The following is a 9,998-nucleotide window of genomic DNA, read 5'->3' on the forward strand; positions in this document are numbered from 1 at the left end:
AGGATGTCTGCTTGCTGTTTCGATGATCTTGTGTGTCTCATTGCCCCTTTCAATCAATCATGCCCCCTGGAAGTGTGCCATGGCAGGAAGTTAGGAGTGGAAAACTCAACCCTAGGCCAGCAATCATGGAGAATAGGCATTTGTTTGGACCTGTCACGCACACACACCACTTGATGCACACACACACAGTTTGCACTGTGAACAAAATGTGGAGTTTGAATCTTGTTAATACAATTAAACTTCATTATATGATGTCTCAGTGTGCATTAATTAAGATTAGACTGAACTACACCATACAAGTTGAAAAAAGTCCGTAAAGTCTGTGACACACAGAATTTACAGAATGCATTGAAACACTATGTATTGAGATGAAGAAATGCCAACAAACACACATTTTCAGCACACAAAAATAAACCTTTTCTGGCATCTGGGCTCTGAAAGGAAACCACAATACAATACAAAGGTGTCTGCTTAGGACAAACATGTACATAACACCTGTCAATTAAAGTGTCAGTGTAAATACAAATATTTCTGAACAATAGTACAAATGTGTCTGCGTAAAACAGACATGTAAACAATAAAAGTGTCAATGGAATAAAATGAAAGTGTCTATCCCCTGATTCCTCAACCTGGTCTCAGAGCATTTCATATTATTCTGTACGTAAATCTGACACACTCCATTTAGTATGGTATGTTAAGTTTCATATGGTATGTTCGCTAAAAGTGTTAAGGTTAGGGGAAGGGTTAGCTAAAAGGGTTAATGTTAGGGGAAGGGTTAGTTAACGTACTAAGTAGTTGCAAAGTATCAAAAAGTAGGAAGTAGATGGAAAGTTGTTAATTAGCTAAAATGTAAAAGTTGTCCATGATGAGATTCAAACTCACAATTGCTAGATGTAAAATGACATATCATACACATTTTAGTGACCTGGATTAACATTTACTATGTTACGTCTAGTCTATGAGACCAGGCTGGACTCCTGAGATATCTGAAAAACAACAGAACACGTTCATTTCACTGTGTTCCCAGTCGTTTGGTCCATGTCCTCTTCTTGAAGTCATGCACGAACTCATGCAGCTGGTGATAGTTTTGGCGATAGGTAATCCATGAAATCAGCTATAGGTGTCAGGGCCTTGTGGAAAGGATGAGGGGGGAGGGGGATTAGAGAAGAGTCTGTGGAGAGCAGTGAACTGGCCTTTACATGCTAGAATCGTACACTCTAAAAAGTAAAGGTTCCTGCAGGATACTTTAGGGCTTCTTCAAATTGAAACTGTGGGGGAACCCCCATAAGTTCTTCAAATAACCCCTTTAAATGGACCCTTGAAGAACCTTTTGAAGAACCTTTTGGGGTACATTTTTGAACTACCCTCCTTCCCCTATTAATATTATTATTAATAATATACATAACAACAGTAACACAATATTTTAGTTGTCAGTGTTTATTATGATTTTAGTGGCAAAGCAGAATAGAAAATCTAAGTATGAGGTAAACTCCCAGCAGAGCCCCAAGTCCAATCGGTTTATCCTCTGACGTGTTGATGTTAATGTGTTGATGTTCTCCGTATCCATAGCCAGAATGATTTTGCAGTACATGGTGATCAAACAGGTTTCCTGTTATATTAATCAGAGGTGTAGGGAGGGTGAAGTCTGTGAATTCAAAAATAGTAATTATACAGATGATTAACAAAACATGCACACGACAGTATTCATACCTTGGTTTTTGTGGTAAATGTGAAAAACACTTTTGAAATTGGTTTTCATACACATACCTTGTCCATAATGTAGAGGCCTATGTGATTTTTATTGAAGAGGTAAGGGAGGAGGATGGTAAATGTGATCTGCATAACATACCAATACCTTTCTATGCCTCCTCGTCTGTATACCTGCAGACACAGACACAAAAGTGAGCAATTCAGTCATCTGCACCCAATGCAGCTAGCCTTCAACATATTCTTATAGCCTACATATTCTTACCTCTTTGTTGATTGATATCCATTAAATTGGGTCCATTTTCTATTTTTAAAAAGATTTCCACAAATATTAAAAGATAGATGGTATCATCATAAAACAATATCAATTTAGATCATACAAGAGATCTTTACATTTTTCAGTTAAGTTCCTGCACCTGCAGTCCTTTCAAATTCAAATCCAAGTGAATCAGTTGGGCAGTTAGGTTCCTGCAAGAACCCCCACCAACTATTGTAGTTGTTGTCATTCGCCATTTTGAATCCACAATGGGTTTCGGGCTGAATCTTAGCCCCTACAGTTGACCAAACACCGCCGAAGGGGCATAGACTTCGGCAACTGAATTTCGGCTTGCCTCGAGAAAAAATATTGTATGCACAAACAGTAAAAAAAAAACCTTGCCGAAGACTATAACGAGACAAAATGTCTCCATATTATGTGCACGAACTGTTCCGGATTCGCAGCACGCGGACACCTTAACCCTCCACCCCTCCATCTCCACTTAGCCCAGACAACAAAGGCTTTTAGTGGGCAGAAAGGGCCTCTTTATCCGGGTCCTCCTGGCTATTACACACACAAAGGCTTCCCTCACGTCATCAAAGAGCTCCAGTCAGAGAGGGACAGCTATCTCACCCCTAGCTTTAATGTCTTGACCCCAGTAGCCCTGAGGATATGGAGACTGGCTAGGTGTCCTCTCCACATGGTGCAAACAGCCAGGGCCATTTTCCATTCCATTTCCTCTCCCGTCTCCCTCCCTCACCTCACCAGGCAGACATGACGGTATCCCACACCATGGCACCTACTCGCTCGACGCCTGACCTCTCAGCTGGGCTCTCTGCGACCAGGACACTCAGACTCAGACACAGTGGCTGGAAGAAGGAAGACATGACGTTAGGTTATTACAGGGATGCACTCAGACTCATATGATCATATTATTCGTCTTGACCGAGGATGGAGAAGGCAATAGAGAAACCTCTGAGGCATTCGGCACTGTCACTGGACAACCAGGCTGTGACCTTGGGCCTGTGAAGATGTGGGGATGTTTTACTTAGCCTCTGTTCCGGAGGTGTCCTCTCTCCAGACCTGGGTTTAAGTACTATTGTAATCTTTTGATTGTTCCCAGCTAGCACATAATGTTCTGAGAACCATATGTTCTTAGAGATTGGTGAGAGCGTGGTTGTCCAATGGTTATTTAGTATACAACTATCCCACTTCTTTATGGGAATGGTGCAGGATAGTTGCTTGGCTTTGGAACATTCTCAGCACATTTGAGTTTATTTATTTATTAATACATTTTAAAAAATGATGGTAAAAAGTTGGTATTTCATTAGTTTAAGACAACTTTTCCTAAATGTTCCAACATGGTTACACATTCCAATTAAAACCACAAGGAAACTTTGCATTCAGAGAACGTTCTCAGAATGTTATTTAAAAACATATGCATTCCGTTCTGAGCATCAACAAAACTCTCTCGATCCTCTATCTTGTTAAGTGTGTTTAGGTTGGTTGACTGCGACCACTAATTGACCACACCTGATGTTAATGAGTGCTTGTTAACTTTGAACTGGGGTCTGTTTGAATAGATTGAAATGAACAGCTTTGTATGTTGTTCACTGCGCCACGTGTACTAATTACATGGATAGAGAAAAGAAGGCCATAGATTTCAACCTCGCTTACATCATGCCAAAATTTCAAAATAAATGTGTTTGCATGATTAATGCCTAAGCAAGTGTATTTCCTTGTGTCCTATCTGTGCTTGGAGTTTAAACGTGTTAACCTAAGCTAGCAGTCTTATTGAAATATGTGCTCAGAATGTTATTTAATGACCTTCGAATTACCTATAATTTTCGTTCTTAGAACATTAATAAAACCTCCATGGAAAACTTTCAGGGAACCATAGTAAAACGTTCTCAGAACCTCCCTGCAACCTAAAAATTAACATTCCCAGGAAAGGCGAAATTCTCACTTCGGTTCTCAGAACATTTTAAAAAACTGTCAGGAAATATGGCTTTATTCCCGGAACCAATGGGAAACCAAACACTTAGGTTCCCACAACCAAATATGCTAGCTGGATTTGCTTGAGCCTGCCTGGAGTGCCAGAAATAAGGGACTTTGATTTTTGTGACTATGCTATTGGTTCATTAAGGCAGACAAGCCCAATCAAGCAGAGAAATTGTTTCAGATAGTACAGTATTTGAACCCAGGCCTGCCTTGTCTTTCATGCCGGGATATGGTCAGAGTGATTTACAGCCAGGTCAGGTTTGTGTTCCTGACCTCCATGCCACTCCCCTGTCTGCCTGATGACCTCCCCCAGGCCAGGAGCTCTGTGCCTGGGCCAGGCCCCCAACCTCAGTAGCCCTGGATTTCCTCAGCCTGGAGGCCTGGAGGAGACACACTGACATGTTTATACCAGGCCTGGTGATTTATCCTCCCACCATGGAGACACAGCATTGACAGGGCATCATAGCACAGACTGGACTACAGACTAATGCGTCAGCTTGACTGGTTTCCAGTGGTTGGTTTTTATCAAGCAGCGTTGTGGCAGGGTTAGGGAAAACTGTGCTGACTGTTGGGTTGGAAGACTTTGCTAATCAACTTTCCTAAGGTACAGAATAATGCTTCTGTTCCTTGGTCTTGGGAAAGTTTCCTGACATTAAAGATGAAATGGGTAACAGCAAAGCTGGGTACTCATATAACCACAGACGTACACGCACAAGCACGCAGCACACACACGCAGCAAACACACCAACTCAGCAATGACGTAGGCCAGCTGCCGTGGCCCCAACCGGGATGAGGAGGTCAGGAACATTAGCCTCCATTCGGAGAGGAGAGAGCAAGCATATCCAACGAGACCCACCTGCCACTTTATTTATGAAATAACTCATGCAGCTTCTATCATGGGTTAACAGTATGACCCCCTCAACCCGGCCCACCCTGGCTCTCTTCAACAGTGGGCTGTCCATCATCCAGAACCCCCCTCTACACCCCTATGCCAACAAAATTACCACCCCCACCTTTACCGCCCCCTCTACAGTACCTCTAATACCCAAACACTCCATAACAACAGAACACGTCACCCTCTGAGCTCATGAAAATTATACACTCGTTTTTATGAAAATGTTTCACTTCCTGAATTGACTGAATTGAAACCTGTTGACCCAAACCGTCATTTGTACTCTAACCAAGCTGACAATTCAAGTCCACTGAGGATAGTCTTAGCAAGTGTGGTGGGTTGTGGACTCTCCATCCTAAGTCCTGATCCTTTCAGTGCTGGTTAATTTAACAGAATCACCAAACTCCAGCACCCTCCTCCATCCCCTCCACTCACCCCTGGTGGCTGCTCGGGCCACTTTTACTTCCATATATTTAGATATGTAATCCTATGGGAAGCCCAGGCTGAATGGGCTGGCTCAAAGCCCTCTTGCTGTGTCTATACAATAAAGGGGACTTATTGAAACAAGGCTGGAACTGGGATCCCCGTGGAGGGACGAGGAGGGGGGTGTATTTATTTGGAGAGTGGCGGGAGGCTGGTTAACCTTTGATCAATGCCGCGTGCCCCATTCCCCTGTCTGTCCCTGGGATCATTGCCCTACGGATGGGCGTTACCGTCCACCGGGTCAACCCTGTCTTCCAGAAATGGAGCCGAGCCCAACCAACTAAACTTCCCCTACTTTTGGGGTGGCTGAGAGGACTCTAAACACTTTCCATCAAACTTTAATTTACCCTGTGGTTATGGAGTCATTTATTCAGTTTGGTATTTTTGTGTTTGAACTGCATAACAACTTATCATGTTACCAGATCCAAGACCGACTTTAAAGTCCCTTTGTGGCGACTAAGAGTTAATCTGCAATTTCTACACTCCTCATGATATTTCATTCACCTCTTCATAACACATGTAGTAATTTATCAAGCGTCATGTTTGCTCTGTATAACAACTTATAATGTTACCAGATAAAAGAGTGAAGCATGAGTGTGTTTTCATATCAAATGTCCCCAGACAGTGTGATTCTGTCTTCCACAGGGAGGGCAGACTGTCTCCGTGCAGGCCAGATGCCAGGGACCATCTGTCTGGTGTCCGCAGAGCCTGACAGGGTGATCCATTACCTCCACCACAGATCTTCCCACACCAGCCCCCAGCCCAAGCCTCAGATATTGCCCCAGACTACCAACCCCAGTCTCCAACCCCCAGTCCCTAACCCCAGCCCCCAGCCTCAAGCACAGGCCCCAGATATTGCCCCAGCCCCTGTCCATATTCCCAAGGAGTTGCCCACCACCTCCGCTCTCCCGTTCCTAATATGTCAATATCTGATTCACATGCTGAAAAGCCCAGCCAAAACTCAATCGCATTCTTCAAAGGGGACACATGAGCAGGGGAGGAAAACATCTTATCTATCCAGAGTATTTAGCATTTAAATAATGTATAAATTATGCTATACTTTATTCCCCTTGCATAGGTTGTGTTTTTCTTTCATTCCCCTAAAGACCAAATGTGGTTAATCATAGATACATATCAGACACTTTGTTTCACTCTGTGACATTTTAATATCCAGTTTTGCTGAAAGACTTTAAAATATGAAGCTAAACCACACTCACATGGATATGGGAGAGATATACCCCAGCTAACAATTCTAGGGAGAGAGAACATTTTGTAATGTTACACATAATGTTTCGCTAGTGTCCAGTTTTCCGTTACTTAGGGGAGCATTCTATCTATGTTAGCAAAAACCTTCTCAGAACCTTTTTAGCATTTAGAGTTAGGAGTACATTCATTTAAAGTCAAACCACATAGTAGCCAGAACATGGTTATCATATTCTCAAAATATACAATATTACTGTTCTAGACACAGTGTCATGGGACGTTGCAAGTACATTCATATGTCCAGTTTTCTGAGGGTTAGGAGAATGTTCCACCAATGCCCCACCAGACATACACAGAACATGGTTAATATGCTTGCAGCGCATAAGGTAATGTTCTAGACATGTTTAATGGGAACGTTTCAAGAACATTCGTGTCCAGTTTTCTCAGGGTTACGGGAATATTCTCTCAATGTCCTACCAAACATACACAGAATACGTTTGCCATGTTCTCAGAATAAAATAATTTAATGTTCCAGACACGTTTCACAGGAGCATTGCAAGAACATTCATGTGTCCAGTTTTCTGTGGGTTAGGAGAATATCCCATCAACGTCCCACCAAACACACACACAGAACATGGTTGCCATGTTTTCACAACATAAATATTCATGTTCTAGACACATTTCATGAGAACGTTTGAAGAACATTTCTGTGCAACAGTTGTCAGGACATCAAAGAAACGTAATCCCCCCTCAAAAAAAATGTCATTACACATTACATCATGTTACTGTTGGCGAGCCAATCAAGGCCCTGATTGGTGAACCACGGATCCATTCATAGCTCTTTGTTTGTTGGTTGGATACTGAGGGATTATTTAAGATACCCTTTGAAGAGATAGGGTTTCAGATGTTTTCCCGAAGATGGGCATGGACTCAAGGGGAAGCTGGTTCCACCATTGGGGTTCCAGAGCAGATAAGAGCTTGGACTGGGCTGAATCGGGAGCTGCCCTCCCGTAGTGGTGGGAGGGCCAAGAGATCAGAGGTGGCAGAACAGAACAGAATAGTCGGGTTGGGGTGTAGTGTTTGAGCAGAGACTGAAGGTAGGGAGGGGCAGTTCCCATTGCTCCTCCGTAGGCAAGCACCAGGGTATTGGAAGCGGTTGCGAGCTTTGACTGGAAGCCAGCGGAGTGTGTGGAGGAGTGGGGTGACATGGGAGATCTTGGGAAGGTTCAACACCAAGCAGACTGCAGCGTTCTGCATATGTTGCAGAGGTCTAGAACATTGATACATTATGTTGTGAGAATATGGCAACCATGTTCTGTGTAAGTTTAGTGGAATGTTGATGGAATATTCTCCTAACCCACAGAAAACTGGACACATGGATGTTCTTATAATGTTCTCATGAAACATGACGTGTTCTGTGTAAGTTCTATTTGACATAAAGGGGATAGACTCTTGGAAACATTCTTGGCACATCACAGGAAAATTCTTATGAAAATGTTAGCTAATGACCTAATGAGACTCATAAGGGAACGCTCTCTAAAGTTGTGGGAGCGTTTGCTGTTAGCTGGGTACTGTGTGTCTGTATTCAGGACCCAGGCCCTCTAAGTGATTGTGTGATCCCCTGTGCAAATAACACATGTTCAATGTTCCAAATGGCACCCTATTCCCTATATTGTGCACTTTTTCAAAAGTAGTACACTAAATAGGGGATAGAGTGCCATTTGGGACATTGAAATTGTGTTATTTGCTTTGGGATCCTACAATGATCAACCACGACGTCGTCCCACAGAAAGTAAAATTCCTTTAGCTTCAGCAGAAGAGTCTCCTCTTAGTCTCGCTGAAAAGGCCATTGTGCAAACTTGATCTTGGAGCGATCCCTCCAATAACAATACCCAATATTTCTGTTGAGGGGAAAACACACGGCAGAGGAGATTAGCAAATTATACTTAAAGAGGAGAGAAAACGGATAGACATGGAAGAGAAACACTTAAGTTTAGGAATTTGTCAGTGAGAAAAGTGAACAAAACCCCAGAGGTTGTAAGATCAGACGACTATGCAAGCCCTTGCCCAGCAACCAAATTTAAAGTCAGCCTAAATAATCCTGCAAAGTGCTGCTGAAACACAGAGGGGTGTCTTACGAATCAGATTTGGTTCGTAAGACAACCTGAGTTCAACTCGGGATAACCAGTCATACGAATGAGGCTCACCTTTTAACCAGGTACATTTCTATGGCAACGAATCCTTCTGAACTAGAGTTGTGGTGCTCATGAAATTTTGTCAGCCGGTGATTGTCAAGCAAATAACTGCCGGTCTCACGGTAATTGATCGTTAATTAACATAAACACATTTTGCATCTTCTGGCTTCCATGTATAGCCTAAACGCCACTAATGCAGATCTTTGGAACATCTACATTTAAAAAGTATAATAAATCCATGTAATATAGCCTACACCATCACAATAAATAGGTTATTTATTTTAGACAGGTCTAAAGAAACATGATATGAAGAAAATCTCAGAAGAACAGAATAACATGCTCTGAGTTGTCCTTATATTAGGTCCTGATCTGGCTATGCCATATGGCTGTGGGCTACACTAGTTGATTTAGCAGACAAGATTTGTTTAGAATTCTGTGGCATTATCTTATAGTATGAAGAAAATAGAAAGGAATGATGTGAGGGAGTGCGCCTTTTGCCTTTTGCGGCCAGTGGCTGTTGTGCCCTTGAGCTGAATATAATAATGATAATTCCCTTCTCCCGGTTCCGTGCTCCGAAGCACCTCTCACTCACTTGAGTCTCTCAGATATCTCAAATCCTATTTGCCAATGCCCGTCACGTGATCAGGTCCTTCTCACAGGCTTCAGGTGATCAGGTCCTTCTCACAGGCTACAAGGGAAGACAGATACGTCCAGGACTCAACTGCGCACGTCCTTATCGAATTCTGAGGCGCATATTGAAGACGTTGGAAGAACTGTCCACATTTACTTTTCGTAACAAACAGAAAAAGCACTAGCCTATGTTGATCTACTATACCCCATAGTACAAAAGTTAACCTATTCTATTCTGTGAGAGAAATAAATATTCCAAACATAGTCTGAGACAGATCCCAAATTAATACAACCACAAGCATCAAAAAAACAAAAGCAATGAGGCCAACGCAACAGATCAGAATGTTTAGCTTAAAATGTTGATAAACTATTAGTCTATTTCTTCACATTATAAGCGCGGCAATGCTCACACGGCAGTAGACTATAAGCGCGAATGTTCCAAAATCAAACTCAGCAGGAAAACAACCATTCTCAAAAGTGACCTCAAATGTGATTATGCATGTAATATTTTTATTATAAAGGTGCATTTTTATGGTGAAAATTATCTTCCCCAAACTTGAAACTCACACCCTGCATATGTATGCCAGTTAGGCTCTATTCCCCTTGTAAAGCGGATTCATGTGCTTAATTT

General features: G+C 42.4%; 1 long non-coding RNA gene across 1 annotated transcript; it reads right to left on the reverse strand.

Moving 5' to 3' along the window:
• Window positions 1-1,564: 1,564 nt before the first annotated feature.
• LOC123729052 (uncharacterized) lies at window positions 1,565-5,429 on the reverse strand. The gene is made up of 3 exons (XR_006760836.1): window positions 5,292-5,429; window positions 1,973-2,832; window positions 1,565-1,881 (listed from the first exon to the last, which is right to left on the reverse strand). It is a non-coding gene; the product is annotated as an uncharacterized lncRNA (long non-coding RNA).
• Between the last annotated feature and the right edge of the window lie 4,569 nt (window positions 5,430-9,998).

Source organism: Salmo salar, chromosome ssa19 (genome assembly GCF_905237065.1).
Source record: "Salmo salar chromosome ssa19, Ssal_v3.1, whole genome shotgun sequence".
Lineage (NCBI taxonomy): Eukaryota > Metazoa > Chordata > Actinopteri > Salmoniformes > Salmonidae > Salmo > Salmo salar.